This window comes from Argiope bruennichi, chromosome X2 (assembly GCF_947563725.1).
Source record: "Argiope bruennichi chromosome X2, qqArgBrue1.1, whole genome shotgun sequence".
Classification (NCBI taxonomy): domain Eukaryota; kingdom Metazoa; phylum Arthropoda; class Arachnida; order Araneae; family Araneidae; genus Argiope; species Argiope bruennichi.
This window is the reverse complement of record NC_079163.1, coordinates 102,989,594-103,004,483: the sequence shown is the minus strand read 5'-3', so window position 1 is coordinate 103,004,483 and position 14,890 is coordinate 102,989,594. Positions and strand designations below refer to the sequence as shown.

The following is a 14,890-nucleotide window of genomic DNA, read 5'->3' as shown; positions in this document are numbered from 1 at the left end:
TTCAAAAAGAAAATAATAAGCATCCCTTTTTATTCTTTCTCAATTTTTTAGTGGAAAATGCGTCCGTAAGTGGTTTAATTACATGTATCAATATCAATTTACTGAATTTTTGCAACTTTTTCAAAAGAATTGTGGAGTTCGCGCATGTTTGCAAAGCCAGATGCTGATGCAATTCAAAAGTTAAAGTGGTTTTATTTTTTTTTAATCTAAATTTAAGTAGTCAGAAAAAAATAACTTAAAAAATGCGATAAAATTGGTTTCATTACATGCATATTGTCTCGGCTGCTTCCTCATATTCCAAATGAATAAATTCAACCAAAAATCGTAAAACTTAAATTATTAGCATTCTAATTGATCTTTCTTCTAAGTATTTATTTGTTATATGCATTCGTATCAATATTTTCTTTGAAATATTTGAAGTTTGAGATGCCAATTTACGGACTCACTTAAAAATATTTTTTCTTTCTTAGCATTACCGGAAAAGGCCCTTTCTCTATGCATTAATAGCCCGCATAAAGTCTAAAAGCATCACTTCGAAATCCGACAACCTAATGCCCGCATTAATGCATACATTTTAAAGAATATATATTATTCTTTAAAAGCAATGGAGAAAGAACTGTGCCATTTGCTTAACATAATTTTTAAAAAAAAAACACTCGCACAGAAGTCAGTAACTGATGGGTAGATATTCAAACCTATACTCTTATTTAAAAGTTTTTAAAAGAAAAATTTATATATATAAAAAAAGAAAGTGGTGCTGAATCATGTGGCGTCTGAGTCACATGGTAAGCACTTCTACGCATATCAGTAAGTATTCTTCTTACATTATATTATTCCTTTTACTCTTAAAGAAATTCACAATGAAATGCAAAATTAAACTGGCGATCATATTTGTAGTGCATCGTGTATGCATGAATCGATCCCATGAGAAATTATTGGTAAAGCTGTAAATTTATAAAACTTTTGTTACAATTAAAAAATAAGCTGATAGACATCAAATCAACCCCTTCACCCCCCCCCCCAAAAAAAGTGAAAACCCTCTCACGCCATATAGTTTGAAAATTTATCAAAAATCATGAGAATAATTTATGTTATAATTCAGCGTCTGTTCATTTGTTTCTTAAAGCTCTTAACTTGAAATCGGAAAGAGAGTCAAAAAATACTCGACTAAAGCTCCTGAAACACAGTTTGAACTCACGGAAGTGAACCATATGTTTAAGAAAGAAAAATTAATATTTGTAAATCGTTTTGCATGAATTTCCTCTTAGCCGCTATTCAATGAGGTGCATCATTTTGACTTTTTATTTATTTATTTTTTCCTTTTAATTGTCAAAAAATATCTACAGAGTGGTAAAAAGATGTAGAATAATTTTTCGGAAAAATTCAAATAAAAACAAATATATATATATTCATTTTTCGATGCAATAAACAAGTCCCTGTTTCAAGTGAATAATTATGCATCGAATTATTTTTCCGAGTGAAAAGGAAGTGAAAGTGCACCTCATTGAATAGCGGCTGAGAGGAAATTCATGCAAAACGATTTACAATCGACAATGAATTTATTCGATTTGTTGAATTAGTGCACTCTATTTTGAAAACATGCGAAGGCGATTTTGGAAAGCATTCCTGCAATTTTGAACCATTCTCGGACGGCGAGACAAGTATCTGAACTGACATTCCACTCTTAAAACTACATAACGAATTTTTGTTAGGGTTGCATGATAATATATCAAACTGAATGCGTCAATCAGGAACTGATACAACTAAGTGTATCAGGAATTCGGTATCATTTTTTGGATTCGAGTGATAGTTAACCTCGACTTCATTCGTTTTCCAATGGGTGATATCATATGAATCTGAAGAAAAGTACTAGATAGATCTACTCTGAGACGCCGCTAGGCCTCCTTGACAGTATGAGCACGCGTAATGTTTTTTTAACTATATATATTTAATCCCTAGCCATAATCGTCCTTTAACTCATGTAATGATTCACATACCACTGAAGAACCCCTAGCTTTATCCTATACTAACTATATCAGAAAAACCTTTCCCTTTCTCTTCTCAACCACCCGTTAATCAATGTCTAAATCAAATGAATCTTCTGAAGAAGCAAAATTCTAATTTGGAATCATATCTGTTTTAGTATCAACCACCAGTCTCGGCGCGGATTGGGTGGAATAGATTAGTATGTGCCAGGATGATGGTAAGATTTTCAGAATATGAAGATTTAAAGAATGTAATTAAAAGGAAAATATTTATAATTTTAAAATTAAAAATATAAATATTTTCATAATAAGTTTGACGAAATATTTTTTAAAAATTGAACACTTATTATCAGTCTTTTAAATTTTATAAAAATCCTTACTTTTTATTAATGCTTTAAAAAATAAGCAGAAGTTAAAATTAATAACCAAAGTTATAGCTAACGAGCAATTTGGTAGGAGGAAATGATCATCAAAGCTAATCTAATAACAAGTAGCGCTTTCATACCTACTGACAGAAACGAATCAGTTATTGGCTGTATCAGACACCATCGAAATAAAGCATCAAATTTCTCATGATACAGAAAAACTACGTATCAACACAAACTCCTTAGGAAGGTCGCAGATAAAATGGAACTATATGACAATCGAGTCTTGAACTTATAAATTTCCAGCCTGGAAACTGAGCTTTTATCTATAGGACACCACACTCTACCGTCAAGAGGATTGCGGGTAAGATATAATAAATTGGTCCAGTCTTAATTTTTAACACGTTCGCTGTCACGTGAAACACCAGTGATTCGCACCTGATTTGTAATGGAAGCGAACGTGTTAAAGTATTGTTTCCCTCTTTAAATTCCCCCCCTTTTTTTTTTCTTTTTTTTTTCTGACTGAATAATATATGAAGCAATGAAATGTCCTTGATTAGTAGAATATTTCCGCTTTTTAATTTTTCTTTCAGCGGATTTGAATGAAGTTCTTCGGATTGTCTCATTCTTTTACTTCCTCCTATATAATTTTAAAAGAAAAAGTATAAGATTTTTCTAGTCACACAAAGTTAAAGAAATGGCCTTCTGAAGAATTTAATTGTGTATAAATTCGCGCAATATTCGTGTTAATGTAGTAAAGTAAACATACGTCCCAAATCAGCTAAGAAAGTTGTGACTTTTTTTTTAAGCTGCTGCTGCCGCTTTTCCCCTATACTTTCTCACATTTAAAGTATCCCTAACTGAATTTAAAAAGTTTCTGCTTTATGCACTTAAATTAAATGCATTAAAATTTCGAATATCGTGCTAGACTAGGGACTAGAAGTCCCTAGTCAGCCGAAGGAGTTCAGTTTTCCACCTCTTTTTATGCTTTCTTCTTATATTTTCCCATTCTAAAGCATGAAGTTAAAAGTCTTAGCTTTAATTTCATTCCTAATGGGCATTCACTGAGTTAAAATTTCAAATGTAGTAAAGTGACCAGAAGTCCCGAAAAAACCGAGATGGGCTGTTTTTGACTTTTATATTTTGGTTTCCCGCCATCCTTATCCATATTTTGACCGTTTCCGGTTGAACGTAAAAACCTTTGCATTACGTACTTGTATTAAATGTATTGAAATACCTATAATTTACTAGCATCTCTCACTTAAAGGGTGATACAATGGTTTTTCAAAGTTATTTAGATAATTATATTAATGTCACTTTCTGATTCACATTTTTTAAAAGCATGTGAATACTCATCATTCATTTTTTATCAAAGTATAAAATTATCAAAAGTATCAAATTGCATTTACAAAAGTAACTTTTATTTTTATAATATGTTTTAAGGAAACTTAAACACTTAAAACTTCTTAAAGGATTCATACATTTCAGAAGGTTTAAGGATAGTGGTCATTGTTTTTTGAAGGCTGATGACTTTTTATTTTTTTTTATACAACTCAATTTAATTAAATGACAGTTTTATGTGCCAAAATAGAGTCATCAAAATTTAAGTTGCAAGCTCGGATTGATGCAAATGTCACAGTCTCAGTGAAAACATAGATGCGTCATCTAAATGCGTGTTGTTTGAACAGAATTGTCATAGTCCCATGGAAAACATAGATGCATACGTCATCTAGTTGCTTATTATTCATACGACAATACCACAAACATAGCTGTTAGTGTCATTTAACTGCTTGTTGTCTGTAGCATTACAATGATTAATCATTTTTGTTTCAACAAAGTACAAATTTGATTCCAAAATTAAAATGGTATGCGACATTTGTTTTGAATCACATAAACATGAATCTATTTTGTTAAATCCCGCTCAATTAATCATCTAAACTAAAATAATTGTCTTAGCATATTTTATTAGAGTCCACCAAATGAGTGCTTTAAATATCTTCTTCATATGCAAATTGTGCAATTCATTATGCAAAGCAGTCATATAATAAATAAATATTCAAACAAAACGCAGTAGCATTTTTTTTTCAATGAAGAAATAAGTAAATAAATAAAATTTAAAATAAAGAAATTATATATATACAAAAAATAGCCATGCTCCATACAAAGCTTCATTATTATAATAAAAAAGGACGGTGAGTAAATCTTTAAAAATTCAAATACTGCTTTTACATTCACGGATTTCCTGATCCTTGTCAAGATAATTCCTGAAAACAAATTATTTTTAGACACTCTTCATATCATGATCAGGAAATAAAGATTCAAATCAACGAAAGAAATGTGAAACATAGACAGATGGAACAACTTCAAAAATTCTGCGAAATGTCGTCAGTAGGCATAAAAGTTCACTTGTTTACACAATTTTAAGAAAGATTTTGAATCAATTCAAAAATTCCAAGGCTATAAGAAACAGAATAAATAGCCATTCATAAAGGAAACAATGCCCTTAAATCAAAGGCCATTACACGCTCATTGGAAAGCTATTTTTCCGTCCTTTCCCAGAAATGAAAATCTCCCATCTACCACAAAATTACACAATCATCATTTCATAAGTTATTTGTAAACTTCTTCCTCCTCCTCAAAGAAAGGAGATACGTTGAACTGATAAACGTAACCGAGTTCAAGAGATTGAACGTAAAAAGAAACTCATCTGACAATTGCTAATTCCGACGTTCTTTCATCCATTTCCCGCCCAATTTTTTTTCTCATCTTAACGAACAAAACAATGCGCACTGTATAGGTTTGATGACTTTTTGAAAAACTAGATTCTTTTTTTATTTTCAACTACTACTTGTACTTCACATCAGTAATAGTTAAAAATAAATACGGATAAAAGATTTCATTCTAGACAGTTCAACTTCTACTTACACTTCACATCAGTAATAGTTAAAAATAAATGCGGATTAAAGATTTCATTCTAGACAGTTAAGTACATTCGATGAAATTATTGTCAAAGGAATGGGTAAAAAAAGACAAAAAAAAAAAAAAAAAAAAAAAAAATGAAAACATTTGCCAGATTTTGAAAGACGGGGGAAAAAGTTTGGTTTATTTCTTTAAATTTATGAATAATGATAATCGTAATAAGTACGAGTGAATAATGATAATAAGTATGAATAATGATAATAAGTACGAGTTATCTAATCGAATTTAAGCTTTTAATGTAGAATAATTTCTTTTTAGTTCTTTAGTTGCATTTCATTTACTTAAGTTTTATATTTTTAAAATAGTTTTCCTGTAAAAAATAAAAATACGATAATTTTAAATTATTTTCGTACATTGTAGAAAATGATCTAACAATGGAGGAGGTTACTTAATTTTTTAAAGTAAAACCGTTTATGTTATTTGAGATTTGCTTTTTAATTCTCATTCAGTATAAAATAACCATGTACAAAAATTATTGTTTTAACCATTAATACAGTATCATCATTATTTAATAAACTATAATAATTAATACTAACTAATTTTTTAAAACGTTTTTAATATTTACGTACAATTGATTCAACAAGAACCATTTTTTCTTCAGCTATCATATAAACCATGTCCATCTCCATAATTTAGCACATGCTGTATGCATTTTGTAACAAGCCTTATCAAAATCAAAATTCGACAATAACAGTAAAATTAAATTATTAATTATTAAATTCAATTTCTTCTGCTCATGTTATTTATCTTCAAGCCCAAAGTCTTCGCAAATGACATAGGAAAATGTTTACAATTTTTAGAACAATTTCGGGGTCGTATAATTAAAATTTTAAAATGTAAAGACTACTGTTTTATACGCTTTATCTGATAACCTTTTTTCTGGACTGTAAGTCTGTATAGACTTTTTAATAATAGAAGGGTTTTTCGTAAAATTTCCGAAGTAATGATTTCCCTCCCTTCTCTACTACTTTCCCGAATTTATCAATCGTGATAGTTTGCGCTTAAAAACAGCTCTTTTCTCTCCTGTTAAGTAATTTTCATACAGGGTTTTGCAAACCGTGCTGCTTTGAGGTACATGCCAAGGAAAAAACTGTTGAATATAATGTGTTTTAGGTTTTTCTAAGTTCTAAATATTGTTTCATAGTCTTTTTTTATTATTATTGTTATTTATTTAAATATTCTGCAAATGATTTCTGCCTCGGAAGATTTTTCTTGTTACCAGCCATTTCACAAAAGAAGTATTTGAAACAGTAGGTAATTTTTTCAGCTATTTGTTTGGAATCTTCTTTTTGTGTAGAAGGAATGATAGACAGCTTTCCCTTTCCGATTAATAATGTCGCATGCTTTGCACTCAGAAATTTTACTAATATACATTTCACAATGTTTTTGAATTATAAAATAGAAATGTTTTTGTTCAGAAAGTACAAAATCATATCCTTCAATCCAAAGCTTGTTTACATGTAACATTTTGAATAAAGAATAAACTTAAACGTAGCAGAAGATATTTAGCAGACATTGAAACACCAGAAACACTGATCACTAGATTCCTGGATTTATGTCTGGATATTGTTATAATGTTATATTTTGAACAAAACGTCAAATATGTAATGTTCTTGTTCTTTCACATATGAATAATGTAATTATTCAAAATTTAAATAATCAAAATGAAATACGATTTGTATCATCAATTATAAATAGCATTACGATTTCATTCTGTCATAACCCATAGCAAATTTTCGAAATAAATATTATATTACAAGAGGAATAGTCCAATGAAAAAAGTTGAATCACTACTCAAAGGCTTTTATCCACTACTACATTTGCATTAAATAAATGTCCCTGGGCAAATATTTTTATATGAAATGGACTCATTAATATTCTTCCTCATTAAATTAAGCATAAAAAATTAAATATCCAGATTATGAGAATAATGATTTAAGTAATTGAAAATAGCGTCATGAAGAAGTTAAAAATTAGGTTTCAGTTCCTGATGATTCATCTTAATAAAATGAACAGCTGGATGCAATTCATTAAAAGCAAGTAAAACTTTTTTTTTCTGAAGAAGCAGGAAACCGCTGCTGAACATAAACAAATAATTTTCTGCAGACTGTATTTAGTTAAACCTAACTACTGAAAGTGAAAAGTTCAGTGTTGTCAAATTCAATTAAATTTGATAAATTAAGACATGAAAAATAAAATGGAATATTAACTTGAAAAATTATGATAATATGAGAAAGACAAAGATAATATGAAAGATTAAAGTGCCAAAAATAGTACTAATTGAATTGTAAATTATTTTTAATGTAAACAACAGACATGAAAATTATTAAATGGATAGTGTCTTTTTATTGAAATTTTTTATTAAAAATGTGCAAAAATACTCCTATAATATCCTCAAAATTTCTAAACTCGAAATTTATTAGATTTAAAATAAAGTTGAGAAGTATTAAAATATAAAAAAAAACGGAAAAAAATTCTTCGTTAAATACTATTTTTATAATAAGTTTAAGCTGAGATTAAAAATTTTAATATTTTATAATCAAAAATCAATTCTGTATTAAATGTGAATATGATTATTTTAAACATAAATTATACACTACACATGTTTTTATACTACATCCTTAGGTTTTGCTTCCGTTTTTAAACTTTCTAGTAAATTAAATTAAATAAATATCTTTAGGATACAATATCCAGAATTGATTCTATTGTTGTCTGTTAACTGAAACAGTTTATTGATATAGAAATTAAAGAGGTCTAATGGATTCTTGAAATTTTTTAACTATTTAAGACAAAAAAAAAATTAATTTGACAACTTTTACGACAAAATTCAGGCAGGAAAATTTATGACAACATGAAAATATGAGAAAAGATTCATCAAAGATTTATAAAGATTCGGAAAATACAAAGACAAGGTTGACGTAATACAATTATAAAGACGAAGAACATTTTTAAAAAATGAAAGAAAAATCAGAGACTGCGTAATAAATTACAACATAATATATACGTGCGAAAATAAGGATAAGGATTTGGTGGTAAAAATTAAGTTATTGGAGTACTTGAAAATAAGTCGTGCATAAGGAAATACAATTTTGTTAACTAATCAATACTTACAAAGCAAACAATACAGAAGAACAAATGATTCTAAAATTTTAAGTACCGAGTTCTGTAATGCTTTTCGACATCATTTAAATTAAACAACTTAGAAACATAATCGATAAAAAAAATATCAGCCAAAATCTGTGAAATTGGAAACTTTTAAAAAGAAAACACCAAACCAATTTCAAACTCTTTAAATCTTCACTTGAATTTTTTCACACTAAAGTCGACATAACTTTGGGTTAAAATAGAACGCCATAAATTCTTTTCGGTGTAATTCTCTCCACATAAGTGACTTCAGAACATATTTCTTCTGTCTTATTATTTTAGGGTCGCAGCGAATAATTGCCGAACCAAAGCGTCGTCTGTACTCCATCTTTCTATAAATTCGCAACAACTCGCAGGATTTTCTTTAAGTGACAGCTGTGTTATAACTTACTCTTAGAAAATTATTAGGGTAAGGTGCACAATTTGTAGTTTACCGGGTGTAGCAATTTGGGCTTTACAAATTACACCCATGTGAAAAATATAAATAGTTTATTCTCAGGATTTTCAGTTTTGCTTTTTTGCTTCGTTCCTTTCGTTGTCACCTTCAAAGGTAAGCACAGATGCGAATAAAAAAAGCATCCTTTTCCATCTTATCCTAGGTACTTAAAATTAATTGAATCATTGCACATGACATAACAATTACGTGGCAAATTTAAAATTAGCAATAGTGATGAGCAGTGTGAGGAGTGTCGGAGACAAGCATTGATAAGCAAGCAGTCAAAAAATGAAGATATAGTTAACCATAACATAATTTTTCCTGCTAGCAGGCATTTGCTGTTAAAACTAATGAACGAAATCAAAACAAATTTTATATACAGAATGTGGAAGACACAGGCAGAAATTTAAAAAAAAAAAAAAAAAAAAAAAACTATGTCAAAAGTTTCCAATACAATATTTTGCATACATGAAAAATCAACGCATTAAAAATGTTACAATCGGACGAAGGAGCATAAATGTTAATTAATAACGAATTAATTTCTACGTATTTCATATAGTATATCATTCATTTCTGTAAGTACATTTTAATCATTCGAATATTAGAAGAAATTAGGCATACTCTATTTTCTGTATATTCAGTGCGACTCGTTTCCGTTCTGATAGGGCCAAAGTTTCTCATACTGGTGACTTTCTTTCTTTTTTTTTTTTTTTTTTTTTTTTTTTGCGAAATTTATTTTCCAACGCTTACGACGACCTGTGTATGAAATTCGGTTTCATTCCATTCATTAACTGCAAATGCAAGAAAAATTAATGAAGGGAAACGGATAGAAGGAAAGTTATTTTATGGCAACTCTGTACTTTTGACACATCCTAATATTGAATCCTAACGCTCTGATTCAAATTAAAAAAAACATGTAAGAATGATGAGAGAAATAATCAAAAACAGAATACTTCATCGCTTTCAATTTCCTTTTTTTACATCTAAGTACAGAATTCCTATTTAGTATTCATCAAAAGCATGTCTATGTACATTAACTATGAATATGTAATATTCTATCCCTAGGAACAAATATCATAACAGCACATAAGCGAAGTCGATTCAATGTAATATCAAAATTTTGAAAATCGAAAAAAAAAATCTCACTTTTAATATAAAGGAATTTTAACTTGATGCATCATTTGAAAGACGATATTTGGCCTGTATCATACCAATCGTAAATTTTTATATTAATTTAGCGATATTACTTTGTTTTTTCTGTCTCAAAGAAATTGTAAATCGGATCACGCTACAAGTTTTGAGCCGAGGTTTGAATGTTTTTCTGTACAAAATTCATTCAATTCAAGAAATATCCAAACACTGATAATATAAATAAAAGAATGAAAGCAATTCTTGAAATAATAAGAAGAAACTGTCATCAATGTATTTCCCTCTTTATCACAGAAAAAAAAATCGAACCCATTCGTTTAAAAATCGAAAAATAGTAAAATATAAAATAAATGAAATAAACATTTTATTTATTTCAATTTCTTAAGAAAGAGACTAGCAATAGCATTTTTTCATGATAAATACATACATATGTATTTCTTCACAACTTAAATCTAAAAGCACTGCTTTTTCCTATTAACCCCCTGAAACGATATCCACGTTGCTTCATAAATTTGGTTTAACAAAATGCTGGTCGAAAAGCATGCGAGTACTAGTAGATAACTGAGAGGCCAAAATAGGGGCTAAAATCTTCCCCACTGAGAAAACAAGCGTGAATCTCCGCTCACCCCCTCTACGCGGGGGATCCCGTAAATCCCCTCAAAAAAAAAAAAAAAAAAAAAAGGGAGAAAAATTTCAGATTGCCCACACCCCATTTTCGAAATGGGGCGAATATGCTACCTATTGCTGAGCTTCCCACGATATGTTCCCATAAATGGATCATACTTTATCTAGTAACATGAGAGGCACTACAAAAAGAGCATCCACGAGTTTCCTATTGTTAAGTGCAAAAAAATGTATTAATCATCTTTATTATAGGGGTCTCTTCAAGGGGCCGTCTATCACCTTTATACTTGTAGTATCCATACACTTTTCATCTGCTCATACATTACCTCGAACATCTTATGATATATCGAAGAGTTTGTTAAGCACCTTTTAAGCGTGAATAGAGCAAAAAGTTTTATTTGAAACTAGACTTAAAAAAGGCATCTTCATTTGACAGTTATGGATGAATATCACAAAGCTGTAAAATAATTACATGTATTCCATACAGCAAGGATGACAGAAATGCATATATACTTAAGAAGCAACATTGTAACTAGAGGGAGGGGGATTGTAGGTCCCGCCAGGTGACATTAGTAGAAAAAGCGGACATTGAAGTTATTGCTAACTTTTTTTTTTTTTTTTTTTTGCAGCAGCATTTCAGTAAAAATGAAAATATTAATTTAGTAAACGTTTAATGCGACAAAAATGTTTATTCTAATTTAAATTAATTTCAGTACTTTGGAAATAAAATTTATTTTTACTCAACTTGTCCTTTTCCTTTGCTCTCATTACAAAATCAACAACTACAACAAAATCTTTCATCCACGATCTTGTCTCTAAGTCAGTTTCGGAAAACCAAATAGCCACCAAAAAGTTATGAAATCGAATTCCATAATTTCGGCACTTGTAGAAACTGTCTCTGTATGAAAAATATTTAAAAAAATCAATAGTGTGATTTTTTTAGTTAATCATACACGAAATTTAAGAATGGTAGTCGTCCGGCACATGCGCTGAAACTAACTTTAATAACTTTAACTTTAACTGAAGTACTTTAATATCTTTATAAGAATTGATAAGTTTTCCTTTCTAGTATATAAATAGCTAAAAATCAACAGAGAAAGAGTCTTGTCATACTGCTTTGAATAAAATTCAAATGCAAGAATCTTCAAATCGGGTCGAAAAAGAATCCGAAAGGAAAAAAAGAAAAGATTTATGAATACAAATCACACAAATATCATTTTTAAAAACATTGAAAATCACTGCCTTCGATAACTTTCACATTTTAGATATGCTTCCATATGCTCTTCAAGCAGTTGATAAAGAATGGCTTGCACATTTTGTTATACTGCAATAAGAACTGTGTGATCCATCAAAAGCAATCTTTGGTGTACCAAGATGAGGTATTCATGCGTGAGTAATCATGATAAATTGCATCGGTTTAGAAGTGGCCGTGAAATATGGTATTTTTGTTTGGGACCACCCCGTCTGCCAAAGTGCTTTCAGCACCTTTCTGTATGAATTTCATGCCGTATTATACTTGAAACTAGCTTATGGATGGTTAGAAAATCTTTGTTGTCGGTTAAAAGATGGAGCATGAAATCAAAGAGGACAATTCTGTGAGATGGGCACGTTTCCCTAGACTAGAAGAGGGAACAAAATAAAGAAAACGTCTTTTCTGTTAGCGAAACAAGTGCCTATGCGGTCACGTATCCAATAATATCTCGAACAAATATTTAAGAACTGATATGATTCTGGCGAAATTTCAGCACACAGATCACGTTAAAGCTGTACATTTTCAGTATTATAATTTATTTCGTTTCCGATTTTCAGTATATTTCACAATAAAACAATGCGAAATTTCATATTAAAGCGATTGAGGAAATGTTTCAAATTTGCAATAACTATACTCCAATAATATATTTTAAAAGCAATGTATTAAAAAACAAACCTAAAGATTTTTTTCTTTCTTTCTTTCTTTATTTATTTTTTTGTAAAAAAAATCTTTTTTTTAAACGCACGAGGTGGATCTGTCTTTGTTAGATTTTTTTTCTGAAAAAATATTGAGTAACAATTACAATTTTTAGGTGTACAGTAAAGCTTAAATTTATTTCTCTATGATTTTTTTTTTTTCAAATTAAAGATGAAAATTCCTTTCATGGAAAGAGTTATTATTTTTTCACAATACCTATAATTTACGTAAATAAAATCTAGAATAACAGTGCCGGCGTCCTGGCACAAGGGTAGAGCGTCTTCCCCGCGATCTGAGCATCCCGGGTTAGAGTCCTGGTTCAGACATTGGTTGTTGTTTTTCTTCTGTGTTCTATCTGTGAGGTGCGTGAATGTGTCTCCCTGCAAAAAGGGTTTGTGCAAGCGAATGTGACACATGAGTGGCTAAGTCGTACTCTTGACCCTAAATGGCGCTACATAAAAAACAAGAGACACCCACTAAGCTTAAAATCGCTGACATCCTCAGCGGGCTTGTGAACGACAAGTGCCATTGGACACAATAACAGCATTGATACAGATTTTAGATGTATTCCTTAGTATTTGAATACAGTTAGACTACTATATTTGAATTTTAGTATATTTATATGCATAACAGTAAAGAAATCGCGAAACTCTTTAGCGAACATAATCATTTTACCCATATTTAGGACAATGGGATATATACTTACTTGCGATCTAATTCATCAATTTTTGTATGTAATTACGTAGTAATTGGCTTACGTTCACGCTGAATTTTTTGATGAAACAAAATCCTAGATGTTTCTATTTCGTATCTCACACCATAATGAAGGGCCTTGATTCTTTAATTAGTTATTAACTAATTAAAGAATAAATTAATTAACAAATCAAGTACATTTTATCAAATAAGCCTAATGAATCTGTTTCTTAAAACATTTTCAGAACCACAAATATTTTAGTATATCATTACTAAAAAAAGGGGGCTTTTTAAAGGTTAAATTAAAACTAAAATGCACATATCTTAACAAGTAATCACAAGCGAGAAAATTATAATGTTTTTTATTAAATCACGGACAATACATTTTAGTAATAAAAAGAGCTTAAAACAACGAAATCTGACATTTTAAACACGTGAGCGCTTTCTTTTATGTTACTGAATCAATCATCCATAACAAGCGCCGAAAACACAGAAATCACATGATGGCTTATCTAGCAGACAAATTTTTCTGCAGCTTAGACATGGTCTTTATGCGCTCAGAAGATGAAGTGATTCGTCCTTTCAATGGACGACTTCACGTCTCCAATTCCTAACATCACAAAATTGGAGTGGAGCCTATCTTTGTTATTTCACGATTCGTGGAGCGATTTCAAGCTCATTGAGATAATTCAAGTTCCTGACATCACAGATCAATAACAGGCCAATTCGGTATGTTATGCAATATTTAAAGACGTCAAACAGACTATATATCCATAAATTCTCAACTACATATTATCTACTCAGTCATTACAGAATCTGCGATCTTTTCCCATCCCCAGTGATTTAGAGAATTCATGTATTTCGCGAAATGTGTGGATTTATTATTATTTCTTACATCTGGTGTAGTGCAACCTCAGATGTCAGTGGTTAAACCGGTAATTACAGAATGCGGCATTGCATAAAGCTACAGAAAGGTAATTTAAGCCTCACCAAGGTGTAAATTGATCACCCAAGTTTTTGGAAAGGAACGCTGGAAGGCGGATTTTGAGACCGTAAAGTAAATTTCTCCACCTTAGGTAGAGAGCCTCTTAAGTTGAACAACGTGAAGCCGCACCCATCTTAACTTCTAAGTAAAGAGAGGAAGGGAGGGAGGAGGAGAGGGAGAAAAACACTCTACTTTTAAGAAAATAAATATATTCAGGAGGTAGGTAAATTGCTATCATTACTGAAGAAGCCAAGTTTAAATGATCCAAAGCTGTTCAACGAGTGACCTCTATAAGCTGTGGGGCAATCATCTCTGGTATCTCAATTCCGGAAGGTATTCAATTAAATACGTTACCGTTGTTCTAATTGCAAAATAATGATGGGAGAATTAATAATTACTTTGACTGAAGAAGTCTTTGCACACTGAAAATTGACCTTTTGCTACAAATTCTTCTTTTTGTAAATTCTGAATAAAAGGAGATAAGAAGACATGAAAGTACTGTTATTGTTTAATTTATCCCGGGACTTAAAATCCTTCCATTTTCGATTTCTTGAAGCTTCAAATTTTGGAGATCCCACTTTT

General features: G+C 30.3%; 1 protein-coding gene across 2 annotated transcripts in view; it reads right to left on the bottom strand.

The window, feature by feature from the left end:
- LOC129959972 (multiple epidermal growth factor-like domains protein 6) overlaps positions 1-14,890 on the bottom strand; it is a 350,782-nt gene that overhangs the window by 268,321 nt on the left and 67,571 nt on the right. The gene's annotated exons all lie outside the window — the stretch shown is intronic.